General features: G+C 42.0%; 1 protein-coding gene across 1 annotated transcript in view; it reads right to left on the bottom strand.

Annotated features, from left to right (window-relative positions):
* The window catches only part of LOC139386542 (ras-related protein Rab-3A-like), a 28,775-nt gene extending 21,621 nt beyond the window's left edge, over positions 1 to 7,154 (bottom strand). Inside the window, exon 1 of the mRNA XM_071132177.1 lies at positions 7,043 to 7,154. The gene's annotated coding sequence lies outside the window, so the exon portion shown is untranslated. The remainder of the gene's footprint in view (positions 1 to 7,042) is intronic.
* Between the last annotated feature and the right edge of the window lie 7,026 nt (positions 7,155 to 14,180).

The raw sequence follows: 14,180 nt of genomic DNA, 5'->3' as shown, positions 1-14,180 counted from the left end.
CTTTTAAAGAATGACCAGGCATCCTCGACTGACGGGATGAGGTCAATATCCTTCCAGGATACCCGGGCCAGGTCGATTAGAAAGGCCTGCTCCCAGAAGTGTTTTAGGGAGCGTTTGACAGAGAAGAGGGGTGGTTGTTTGACGGCGGACCCATAGCGGATACAGGCAATGAGGCAGTGATCGCTGAGATCCTGATTGAGGTGTATTTGGAGGGCAAGTTGGTCAGGATAATGTCTATGAGGGTGCCCATGTTTACAGATTTAGGTGTTGTTCCTTGATGATTTGTGTGAGATTGAGAGCTTCTAGCTTAGATTGTAGGACTGCCGGGGTGTTAAGCATATCCCAGTTTAGGTCACCTAACAGAACGAACTCTAAAGCTAGATGGGGGGCGATCAATTCACAAATGGTGTCCAGGGCACAGCTGGGAGCGGAGGGGGGTTGATAGCAGGCGGCAACAGTGAGAGACTTATTTCTGGAGAGGTTAATTTTTAAAATTAGAAGTTCAAACTGTTTAGGTATAGAACTGGAGAGTATGACAGAACTTTGCAGGCTAACTCCTCCCCCTTTCGCAGTTCTATCTTGATGGAAAATGTTGGGTATGGAAATCTCAGAATTGTTGGTGGCCTTCCTAAGCCAGGATTCAGACACGGCAAGGACATCAGGGTTGGCGGAGTGTGCTAAAGCAGTGAGTAAAACAAACTTAGGGAGAAGGCTTCTGATGTTGACATGCATGAAACCAAGGTTTTTTCGAACACAGCAGTCAACAAATGAGGGTGCCTGGGGACACGCAGGCCCTGGGTTTACCTCCACATCACCCAAGGAACAGAGGAGTAGGATGAGGGTACAGCTAAAGGATATCAAAACTGGTTGCCTAGAGCGTTGGGGACAAAGAATAAAAGGAGCAGATTTCTGGGCGTGGTAGAATAGATTCAGGGCATAATGTGCAGACAGGGGTATGGTGGGGTGCGGGTACAGCGGAGGTAAGCCCAGGCACTGAGTGATGATAAGAGGTTGTATCTCTGGATAAATTGGTTATAATGGGTGAGGTCATCGTATGTGTGGGAGGTGGGATTATGGCCGATTATATTGCAATCCATGAGGAAACTGCTATGAGCCAAAGTAAGTTGCTAGCTAGCATTAAACTTATCTTCACATAATCACTAGTTAACTACACATGGTTGATGATATTACAAGGTTAACTAGCTTGTCCCGTGTTGCATATAATCAATGCGGTGCCTATTAATTTATAATCGAATCACAGCCTACTTCAACTTTGCCAAAAGGGTGATGATTAGACAAAAGCACATTCGTGAAAAAAAGCACATTCGTTGCACAAATGTACCTAACCATAACCATCAATGCCTTTCTTAAAATCAATACACAGAAGTATATTTTTTTAAACCTGCATATTTAGTTAAAAATAAATGCATGTTAGCAGGCAATATTAACTAGGGAAATTGTGTCACTTCTCTTGCGTTCAGTACAAGCAGAGTCAGGGTATATGCAACAGTTTGGGCCGCCTGGCTCGTTGTGAACTGTGTTTTTTCCTAACAAAGACCGTGATGAATTTTCCAGAATTAGAATGTAATTATGACAACATTGAAGGTTGTGCAATGTAACAGCAATATTTAGACTTAGACATACTTAACCGTGTTGTCCAAAGCTAACATTATAAGCAGCCAGCTAGCTTCATCTGGCTAGTGAGGCTCGACCGGACCGGGTTATATGTTATGAAGCTAGACACAATAAGGATTAGGCACAATAGCGGAATTTGCGGTTTGCCTTCAAAATAAAAGTATGTCATTGACAGTGAATACAAATAGTAGAATTATGCCATACTTTTATTTTGAAGGCTAACCGCAAAGTCCACTATTGTGGCTAATCCTTATTGTGGTTAGCTTCCGTTAATCAAATAAGACATTTCTTATAAATTAGGGTTATTTTAGATGATGACACCAAGCTATATAGTTAGCTAGCTATGTTTTTGGGGAAGAACAATGTTTGCATCCTAGCTTTTTTTTATGACCAGCACTGTAGGTGCAACTTACCAGCATCATTGCATACATATCGATGAATCATTGTGACATATCAAATACAAGTGATTGTGTAATAACTACGTAAAAAATGTATGAACTAGAAGTCGACCGATTAATTAGGGCCGATTTCAATCAATCGGAAATTGTATTTTTGGACACAGATTTGGCCGATTTTTTATTAAATTTTTTTACACTAATGTAATCTTTATTTAACTAGGCAAGTCAGTTAAGGACACATTCTTATTTTCAATGACGGCCTAGGAACGGTGGGTTAACTGCCTTGTTCAGGGACAGAACGACAGATTTTTACATAGACTGCTCGGGATTCAATCTTGCAACCTTGCAGTTAACTAGTCCAACGCTCTAACCACCTGATTACATTGCACTCCACGAGGAGCCTGCCTGTTACACGAATGCAGTAAGCCAAGGTAAGTTGCTAGCTAGCATTAAACTTATCTTATAAAAACAATCAATCAATCATAATCACTAGTTAACTACACATGGTTGATGATATTACTAGTTTATCTAGCGTGTCCTGCGTTGCATATAATCGATGCGGTGCGTATTCGCGAAAAAGGACTGTCGTTGCTCCAATGTGTACCTAACCATAAACATCAATACCTTTCTTAAAATCAATACACAGAAGTATATATTTTTAAACCTGCATATTTAGCTAAAGGAAATCCAGGTTAACAGGCAATATTAACCAGGTGAAATTGTGTCACTTCTCTTGCATTCATTGCACGCAGAGTCTATGTGCAACAGTTTGGGCCGCCTAATTTGCCAGAATTAAGGTTGTGCAATGTAACAGGAATATTTAGACTTATGGATGCCACCCGTTAGATAAAATACGGAACGGTTCCGTATTTCAATGAAAGAAAAAACATCTTGTTTTCGAGATGATAGTTCCCGAATTCGACCATATTAATGACCTACGGCTCATATTTCTGTGTGTTATTATGTTATAAATAAGTCTATGATTTGATAGAGCAGTCTGACTGAGAGGTGGTAGGCACCAGCAGACTCGTAAGCATTCATTTGACAGCAGCTCTTCGCAATGCTTCAAGCATTGCGCTGTTTATGACTTCAAGCCTATCAACTCCCTAGATTAGGCTGGTGTAACCAATGTGAAATGGCTAGCTAGTTTTCGGGGTGCGCGCTAATAGCTTTCAAACATCACTCGCTCTGAGACCTGGAGTGGTTGTTCCCCTTGCTCTGCATGGGTAACGCTGCTTTGAGGGTGGCTGTTGTCGATGTGTTCCTGGTTCGAGCCCAGGTAGGGGGGCAAGGAGAGGGATGGAAGCTATACTGTTACACTGGCAATACTAAAGTGCCTATAAGAACATCCAATAGTCAAAGCTTAATGAAATACAAATGATAGAGAGAAATAGTCCTATAATTCCTATAATAACTACAACCTAAGACTTCTTACCTGGGAATATTGAAGACTCATGTTAAAAGGAACCACCAGCTTTCATATGTTCTCATGTTCTGAGCAAGGAACTTAAACGTTAGCTTTCTTACATGGCACATATTGCACTTTTACTTTCTTCTCCAACACTTTGTTTTTGCATTATTTAAACCAAATTGAACATGTTTCATTATTTATTTGAGGCTAAATTGATTTTATTTATGTATTATATTAAGTTTAAATAAGTGTTCATTCAGTATTGTTGTAATTGTCATTATTACAAATGTAATTTTTTTTAAAGAATCGGCCGATTAATCGGTATCGGATTTTTTTTTGGCCTTCCAATAATCGGTATCGGCGTTGAAAAATCATAATCGGTCAACCTCTAGTATGACCGCATTAAATTATTATGTGACGTGCAGTCATATTCAGGTCCTGATTGGTCAACAAGCTTATTTGACACGTCAAACAGTGTTATTTGACGTGTATCTTTTTTGACACGCAAAGACCCATGAAATCCTGGTTGAGAATGAAATGACTGAACAACAAAACAGTACAGCAAGTAAGTAAAATAAATATGTTTTGATTATGTTTTACTGGTAAATGGGGACATATGTAAATGCCAACAAAATAACAATTTGGTCAGTGTGGTGTGTGTGTGTGTAACCTTTATTTAATTAGGCAAGTCAGTTAAGAACAAATTCTTATTTACAATGACGGCCCGGACGACGCTGGGCCAATTGTGTGCCGCCCTATGGTACTCCCAATGACAGACGGATGTAATACAGCCTGGATTCTAACCAGGGACTGTAGTGACGCCTCTTGCACTGAGAAGCAGTGCCTTAGACCGCTGCATCCGTGTATGTGCGTGTGTTTGTGTTAACTATTTAACAGTACTAGAATGCTTAAAAGGCTGCTAAAATGTTAAATATTGGTTATCGGGTTTAATGGCAAGGAAAATATTGGATATCGATATTGGCCAAACATGTCATATTGGTGCATCACTACTTGAAATTGAGTTCAGGTGCATCCTGTTTCAATTGATCATCCCTGAGTTGTTTCTACAACTTGATTGGAGTCCACCTGTGGTAAACTAAATTGATTGGACATGATTTGGAATGGCATACACCTGTCTATATAAGGTCCCACAGTTGACAGTGCATGTCAGTGCAAAAACCAAGCCATGTGGTCGAAGGAATTGTCCGTAGAGCTCCGAGACAGGATTGTGTCGAAGCACATATATTTGGGGAAGGGTACCAAAAATATTATGCAGCATTTAAGTTCCCAAGAACACTGTGGCCTCCATGTTCTTAAATGGAAGAAGCTTGGAACCACTAAGACTCTTCCTAGATCTGGCCAAACTGAGCAATTGGGGGAGAAGGGCCTTGGTCAGGGAGGTGACCAAGAACCCCAACGGTCACTCTGACAGAGCTCCAGAGTTCCTATGTGGAGATAGTTGTCCTATCTCTGCAGCACTCCACCAATCAGGCCTTTATGGTAGAGTGGCCAGACAGAAGCCACTCCTCAGTAAAAGGCACGACAGCCCGCTTGGAGTTTGCCAAAAGGCACCTCTCAGACCATGAGAAGCAAGATTCTCTGGTCTGATGAAACCAATACCTCTTCGGCCTGAATGCCAAGCGTCACATCTGGAGGAAACCTGTCAACATCCCTACAGTGAAGCATGGTGGTGGCAGCATCATGCTGTGGGGATGTTTTTCAGCTGCAGGGCCTGGGAGTCTAGTCAGGATTGAAGGAAAGATGAGCGGAGTAAAGTAAAGAGATCCTTGATGAAAACCTGCTCCAGAGCACTCAGGACCTCAGACTGGGGCGAAGGTTCACCTTCCAACAAGGACAACGACCCTAAGCACACAGCCAAGATAATGCAGGAGTGGCTTCAGGACAAGTCTCTGAATGGCCTTGAGTGGCCCGGACTTGAACCCGATTGAACATCTCTGGAAAGGCCTGAAAATAGCTGTCCAGCAACGCTCCCCATCCAACCTGACAGAGCTTGAGAAGATCTATAGAGAAGAATGAGATTATCTCCCCATATACAGGTGTGCCAAGCTTGTAGCGTTATACATAAGTAGACTCAAGGCTGTAAACGCTGCCTAAGGTGCTTCAACAAAGTACTGAGTAAAGGGTCTGAATACTTATGTACATTTGATATTTAAATTGTTATTTTTCAAACATGTCAAAAAAACAGTTTGTCATTATGGGGCAGTGTGTGTGGATTGAGAGAAACAATTGAATCAATTTTAGAATAAATCTGTGGGGGGGGGGGGGGGGGGGGGATCAAGGGGTCTGAATACTTTCCAAATTCCCTGTAATTGCGGGCTATTCTTTGGGTGCTGTAATCAGTCGTTTTTGATTAAAAACAATTGTGTGATGTCAGCGCTGCAGCCCGCCCACACTAGTCGCCACTCAACCCCATTGTAAATCGTGGAGTTGAGTTTAATCAGCTAACCTACTTTCAAAAGACATCTTTCCACTAAAGCACAGGATCAAAACAGATTTACCCCCCCCCCCCCCAAATAACATGTCCATAACCCCATCTTGGGGAGGTGGAAATGTCCTTAACATCTCTTCCCAAATGTAGGGTATTCCTAAATGAACGTGTATTGCACATTATTCAATTTCCCCCCCCATCTTCAACAACATAGGGGAAAACAGTAAAGTGAGCGTCCCATGTTGTGCCCTGGGGTGCTATAGTCTGCCCCTGCATATTATAGTGCGCTTATAACGTTTAACCAGAAATAAACGATACTGCGATATTCTTTTTATTATTCACAGTTTAGCAATTCAATATTCAATTAAAAAACATGTTGTTATAGATGAACGTATATAGTTACTGCTTACATTGCTTGGACATTTCAGACACTAAAATCGTCTATGGCACTCCTGTCTTTGCCAACGCACCCGACCAAGATCAACAAGGCGGAAACGTTGCGGCTTAGGCAATCATTGGCTAAACTGGCTAACAAGCTATGGCTGGGTGTCTTGAGAATAGATTTTAGCGCATGTCTAACATTGAATGGACATGCAGTTACATCAGGCGGTTTAACTTGACATTTGCTATAGTCAACGTATGTTGGTAGCTAATTGCATTTGCATGGGTTAGCCGTCTTGGTCACAGGGAGATCAATTAGGCTAAGACCATCCCTTTGGGTCACCACTGTTTCCTAGCTAGGTCCACAAGCTGGATAAAGGATACAGGGTCTCGCGCACAACTCAATCAGAAGAGAAAAAAAAACACTTCTACCCAATAACAGCTGCTCACGGTCAATCAAAAGGACTGTTGCTTTAATGACAAAATGTCGCTATTCTTCGTTTTAAAGAGCCGCATTGACAGCATAAACATTAGTTCACCAGAAAATACATGTCTCCCTGCAATTAGGCTTAGCTAGCATACTAGTCTATTATTGATGCTAGCGAAGCATCCTTGTCTATATGTCAAATGAAGGTTACTCTTCCTTATTTTGCGACTACATTTGCCCTCTCCATTATTTGATTTACATGTGCCAAAATATTCAAACACTTTTTGGTGCTACTGTTATTTGTTTAAATGCCTCGCCAGACGATACAGGTTGCGGCTTACCGTGAATTGTCTGTTTTATCTGTAGCTCCGTTGCAGTAGTACCCAGTGTTGCACCTGCAGAAACTAGGGCGTCACTTGCGTGATAGTAGAGCTAGACAATGACTGGCAGACTGGTGGACCAATCAATACTGTTATGCTTGCTGAGCAACCTGAGGCACTATTCAACCAATCCAGTAAATGTGGTGGAGGAGTTAAGATGGAGCGTCTTTCTACCGGTTTACAGTAGTTATCACAGCCACAAAGTCAAGTGCAGCTACGTAGTAGAAATGTAAACACATTGTGGGTTGCTTTAAGGTCTTAATTTAAGGTTAGGGTCATATTAGCGGTGTGGTTAAGGTTAGGGTTAGGTTTAAAATACAATTTTAAGAAGATACATTTAACAAATAGGCGGGGTTTATGACGTTGTGGCTGTGGTAACTAGTGATGACCCTTGTTAATGTCCAAAAGCAGAAGTCTCGTCACAGGCTCTCTTTCCATTTCCTCTGAAATCCGGAGCATCCAGGTTGTTGGGGACTTGGCCACTGAGGTATAACGCCTTGATCACACCTATTGTGTTTTTACGCAGCATCATCTAGATATATGTGCAACAAAAGTTCAACATTCACCTTCTGCTACCATTTCGGTCAAGCCTACATACAGTTTGACGCATACACTACCGGTCAACAATTTATTTTTATTTTATTTTTTATTTTTTCATTTTCCAATTAAGAACATTCAAAATAAAAGAAAAGTGAAAACATGTTAGACAACAATAGGACAAAGTGACAGTAACAGACGAGCGTAACAAAAAAATAAAAATAATTATAATTATATATACAAACATACAATAATTGTTTTTTTATAATGAGACATTGGATCATCACCTGCCGTAGGCTACATATTATACATTATGTGTGAAACATTATGTGAGGATTATATAGAGATTCAATCAATGTGATGTGGAGGGAGATTCTCGTTATAGTCAATAAAAGGTTGCCAAATTCTGTAAAATGTCTTTAACTTATTCCTCAAGCAGTAAGTGATTTTCTCCAGTGGGATACAACTATTAACTTCCGATAGCCACATTGCAACTGGCAGGGAGGAATCCAATTTCCATTTCAAGGCAATACATTTCTTGGCAATCGCTAGCAGTATTTCTGTTAGCTTTATAGTATGGCTTTGCTTAAGATTGTTGTTAGTAAAGTTGCCCAGTAGACAGACCTCCGGGTCTAAAGGGAATGCAACCCCGTGAATTGAGGATATGGTATCGCATACCCCCTGTCAGAAACCGTGTAGTTTAGAACACTGCCAAGTGGAATGGAGGAATGTTCCTTCATCTGAGCCACATCTAAAACACAGGGAGGAGATATCAGGGTTGAACTTGTGCAGTCTAGATGGGGTGATATAGAGCTGATGGAGGAAATTAAACTGGATCAGTCTGTATCTGGAGTTCAATGTGGATGTAACACCATCCCTGCATAGGTCACTCCATAGATCCTCATCAAGATCACTACCCAGATCTTTTACCCATCTAAGTCGGGGTTTATCTAGCCCAGGCAGTGTTAGTCCTGACATAAGAGCATCGTATACACGGGAAATGGTCTTGAACAGTGGTTGGTCTGCGTGGCAGAGTTGTTCAATAGGTGACATCTTAGGTAGGTTCCATTGTCCCTTGAGAGTCACCCTAATAAAGTTTCGTAGTTGTAGGTAGCTAAAGAAGTCCCTGTTAGGCAAGTGGTATTTCTGTTTCAGCTGATCAAAAGACATAAGAACTCCCTCCTCATAACAATGTTACAGAAGAGTGATCCCCTTATCAGACCAGGGGCTAATGTTACTATTCTGGAAAAACCTAGGAATCAATCTGTTGTTCCATAAAGGGGTTTTAGGGGAAAGGAATCCCCCTCGTCTGAACAGCTCATGCAGTTTGCACCATGCCAGGACAGAATGTATAATTAAAGGGTTGTCTGTGATGGTTTTTCTAGATTTTCTGTCCCATTTGTAAAACAATTCTGCCCCAGTGTCATCATTTACCTCAAGCGTTTCAATGTTCAACCATGAGGGAGAGGGACCATTGTCAAACCTCTGAGCCAGAAACCTAGACTGTGCAGCCCAGTAGTACATTCTAAAATTGGGGAGGTTTAAGCCACCTTGACGTAATCAAGGGTCAGTTTATCCAGGCCAACCCTAGGGGTTTTGCCGTGCCAGAAAACCGTCTGGTCAGCTTGTCGAGAGAGGAAAAGAATGCTGCGGGTACAGGGATAGGGAGAGATTGAAACAGATATAGAAATCTGGGCAGGACATTCATTTTAATTACATTGATTCTACCCAGTAGAGTGAGAGGTAAGTCCATCCATTTACAAAGGTCACTCTCCACCTTTTGCAACAAACTGGCCAGATTGAGTTTATAGAGGTTGTTCAGATTACCATCCACCATTATGCCCAAATATGTGAAGACCATAGGCAACCATCTAAAAGGAAACTTGTGCTTGATGGTATGATGGTCAAACCGGTCAACAGTTTAAGACCACCTTCTCATTCAAGGGTTTTTCTTTATTTTTACTATTTTCTACATTGTAGAATAATAGTGAAGACATCAAAACTATGAAATAACACATATTGAATCATGTAGTAACCAACAAAGTGTTAAACAAATCAAAATATATTTTATATTCTTCAAATAGCCACCCTTTGCCTTGATAACAGCTTTGCACACTCTTTGCATTCTGTCAACCAGATTCATGAGATAGACACCTGGAATGCATTTCAATGAACAGGTGTGCTTTCTTAAAAGTTAATTTGTGGAATTTCTTACAGCGTTTGAGCCAATCAGTTATGTTGTGACAAGGTAGCGGGGTATACAGAAGATAGCCTTATTTGGTAAAAGACCAAGTCCATATTATGGCAAGAACAGCTCAAATAAGCAAAGGGAAACGACAGTCCATCATTACTTGAAGACATGAAGGTCAGTTAATACAGAACATTTGAAAGTTTCTTCAAGTGCAGTCGTAAAACCATCAAGCGCTATGATGAAACTGGCTCTCATGAGGACCACCACAGGAAAGGAAGACCCAGAGTTACATCTGCTGCAAAGGATAGGTTCATTAGAGTTAACTGCACCTCAGAAATTGTAGCCCAAATAAATGCTTCACAGAGTTCAAGCAACAGACACATTTCAACATCAACTGTTCAGAGGAGACTGCGTGAATCAGGCCTTCATGGTTTATTTGCTGCAAAGAAACCACTATTAAAGGACACCAATAAGAAGAATAGACTTGCATGATTGTAGTAGGTCTGTAATGCGTTAGTTCTAGTAGCTATGTTGACTATGACGTTAATATGGTGACAACGATGTAGGCTGTGTGTAGAGATTATCGGTTATTATATGAAGGTTTGGCTTGGAAAGGTTTTTTCGCTTGATCACAGACAGCTGATGTGTTGTGCACTGAAGTCCACAAGCGAAGGGAAAAGGTGAGAGGAGGAGAGTGCGTAGATGTGAGAAGGAATTATACAACAATTAAAGGGATCGTGCTGTTTGTATGTGGCTACTATAAAAGTGAAATGTGTTTGCGTGTGATCAGGGGTGTATTCATTCCGCCGATTCTGTTGAAAAAAAGTTTATTAAACATAGACAAACAGAACGAAACGGGTATAAACATATCTGAATGTGTCCAGTAGAATAGAATAAAACTTTATTGTCCATCCAGGATGCATATATTTTTTCGGCATCACCTTCCATTAAAAGGATCACATATACATATTCTCACATCACACATATTTAAACCAGCCAGTCCATCATACTGCATACACTAAAAACATAGAGAACATTGATACATTCACTCATAACTGCACTGGACTGATAAGTACATATACCAATATAATTTACGTTGAGTTTAGTAGTCCAACAGCACAAGGAACACATTGCTTTAACACGTTCTTGGCCATGGGCATTCTGAAGCGCCAGCCAGATGGAAGCCTCTCGAGCTGACAATAACAGTAACCTTCTTGTTGGTTGCCTTGTGGAACAGACTGCTCAAATCTGCCTGTGGTCGACCAATTACTTTGCTGGCTGTGTTTACTATTTTGGTCAGTTTGCTTTTGCCCCTCATGCTCAGATTACCATACCAGACTGTCATATTGAACGTGAGGATGCTCTCCACCAAGGCGCTGTACACCCTCTCCAGAACATCCTGGATGACACTAACCCCCTTCAATTTCCTGATTAAAAACAGGCGTTGGCTTTCTTTAAAAAAAAAAATACAGTCTTTATTCTCTGTAAAACTCAGCTTGTTATCAATTTGTGTATTTGAAACACTCAACTGCCACCACTGGTTGGTCGTTCAGAGAGAGTGATTGGGGCATTGGCAAGTTGTTGTCATTGATGATCAATTCCGTTGTCTTTTCCACATTGATATGGAGGGCACTTGACCCACAACATTCTTGAAGGTTGTTGGTCTGTTTAAAATAGCTGTCCCCATCTGAAAAATAGTCCTACCAGAGTCATGTCATCCAAGTACTTGAAAAGGCTCACATCGTTTCCTTGGATCTTCATCTCATTAGTGTAGATAATGAGAAAGGACACTGAAAGGACACACCCCTGGGGCGCCCCTGTGTTTAGGGTCAGTTCATCAGAGAGGGCCCCATTCCTGAGGACCCTCTGCGGGCGGTCAGTTAAAAGGTCCTTGATCCAACCTGCGAGGCCTCCGTTTACATTCAGGTCCAGTAGTCGTTTCAGCAGTGTGTGTATTTGCATTGTATTGAAAGATGAACTCAAATCAATAAATAAAATGTGTGCATATGATTTAGCATGTTGAAAGTGATTAGCCACCATGTTCACCAAGGTCAGGGTAGTGTCCTCCGTCCCCCTCTGCTCTGTGCCTTATAGGCAAACTGTAACGGGTCTAGTTGATCTGCTATGGACAGGGTAAGGTGCTTACTGACAACCCTTTCCATGCATTTGGCCAGAAGGGGCACGAGGGCCACAGGTCAAAATTAATTTGGTGATCTGGACCCTGACTTCTTAGGCACTGGTACAATGATCAACACCTTCCAGGATTGTTTGGCACTGTACAGGTGCTCAGCAGGAGTCGTGTGAAGACTCTGTTTTCCCCGCCTCTGTAGTCTGTTCCTAACACCACCTCTTCAGCCTCGCTTCTTAGTTTCCATTTTTGACTTTGTAGAACAGACATCAGGCAAAGCAATGCTGTTTTCGAGAGTGTGAGCTTTATCTCGAAAAGAAAGCCGAAACTCACAGGAGTAGGGGATGGTTGTTGATTTACTCACTGAATCCATACAACTTCCGGTATAGATTGTAACATTTTGCGCATAGGATTGAGAAAGTCACACATGCCATGTACAATCCACTTTCAAATTTGATCACACATTGAGGCTTCCAGGTGGCACAGCGGTCTAAGAAACTGCAGTTCGGTGCTAGAGGGGTCACTAAAGACCCAGGTTCGATTCCAAACTGTATCACAACCGGCAGTGATTGTGAGTCCCATAGGTTAGGGTTTACCCGGGGTAGGCTGTCATTTTAAATTAGAAAATGTTCTTAACTGACTTGCCTGGTTAAATAATTACATTAAATTGCATTTTGGTGCACCAGAAGTACATTCATTTCAAATGGAACTCTGTGTTTGCATTGCAGCATTGCTTTGCAGAGGCAGTTGCAGTGCGTTCTGTGTGGCGCATATATTTATCTAACATATGCGAAAAATGCACAGTATGCATAGACGGCTTGACAGAAACGGTAGCAGAAGGTGAAGGTTGAACTTTTGTTGCACACAACAGATGATGCTGCGTACCATTTTGCGCAATGACACTGTTGGTGTTCAACAAAAACAAACCAAAATGTAGCAATATAACTATGAACAAACAAACAATTCAGGCAGGTGAGCTCCTCTGGGTCTGGCAGCAGTGCTCGCCCCCACATTGCAACTTCAGTAAAACCAAGGAGCTGATTATGGACTACAGGACTCTCGTTTGCAACTATTGGACTAATGATTATGTTGGCTAGCTGGCTATGGCTATCCAACACATTCAATGAATGTGTCAATGTCTGTCACCTTGATCACTCAAATTTCTCTCGACCTGTGCACTGTTAGTGTTCAAATACTGGAGAGTTGAGACCAAATCACGGACGCTGGACAGAGTGGATTTCAGTTGTAACAAAAGACAGTTTTAATGAGTCAGAGATATCTTGTCCCGCAGTTTTACGTGCACGGACCTAGTTCACATAACTCGGCAAGGAGCCAGGTGAAAAAGAGGCCTATACAATGGTTACATACATTTTTATACATAGAATAAAGTAGGTGGAGTCTTGTCGTTTCGGTCTTCTTGACTGGTCGGAGGGTTGGAGGCGGGCCTTGCTCTAGCCAGAGCGGGCCCCATTGGTGCACAGCAAAAGTTCTTTGCTCTTGGGACCGGCCAGTTAGAGGGAGATGAGATGTGTGTTTATATAAGGAAGAGGGGGTCAGTCTTATGGCTGGGTGTATGTGTTCTTACGACGGAATGTCTTTGTTTATATGAGCTATGTGTATGAATATTTATATAACAAATCCCCCTCTTCACGTCTATTAGACGTGAAAACTATAGCAGAAAGGTGGCGGTTGCAATCGTGGGTATACATAAGGTGGTGCTCCTAACCTTGTCTGGTTTGCATGGTGGGTCTGTAGGTGTAGTGCTACGTTTGGGACGGGAGTGATTGGAGGGAGTGATATCAGGAAAGGAGTTAGGGACATGTGTAGGGGTTGGTGTATGTGATGTGGCAGGGTGAAATAGTTGTTCAATTAACCATGTGAGAGTCCTAGGGTTACTCCAAATATCAGTATGAATATCACAAATAAGGGACCAGATATCCCCAGCCTCACCCAGAGAGGGAGAAATTTCCCTCTAACTGGGCGAGGTTCCCTTCTCAGGGGAGGCGGAGTTTGATGCCGCATCACCTGAGGAAGGAGTGTCTTCATTTGGAATCGAATTTAGGCCGCTCAAATCAGCTCTGACTTCAGTCAGTGTTCTAGAAGGAATTGGGGCTGGGGTGCAATGTGTAAGGCGGTGTCAAGGTGTGCCTGATTTACCTTTGACCTGGACTGAGTGTGAAGTAACCTCCTTCACTTCGTACGGTCCAGTCCACCTGGGTTCCAGCCACTTTCTCTTGTGGACT

Source organism: Oncorhynchus clarkii, chromosome 28 (genome assembly GCF_045791955.1).
Source record: "Oncorhynchus clarkii lewisi isolate Uvic-CL-2024 chromosome 28, UVic_Ocla_1.0, whole genome shotgun sequence".
NCBI lineage: Eukaryota > Metazoa > Chordata > Actinopteri > Salmoniformes > Salmonidae > Oncorhynchus > Oncorhynchus clarkii.
The sequence above is the reverse complement of the archived record's forward strand: the minus strand, read 5'-3'. Positions and strand labels throughout refer to the sequence as shown.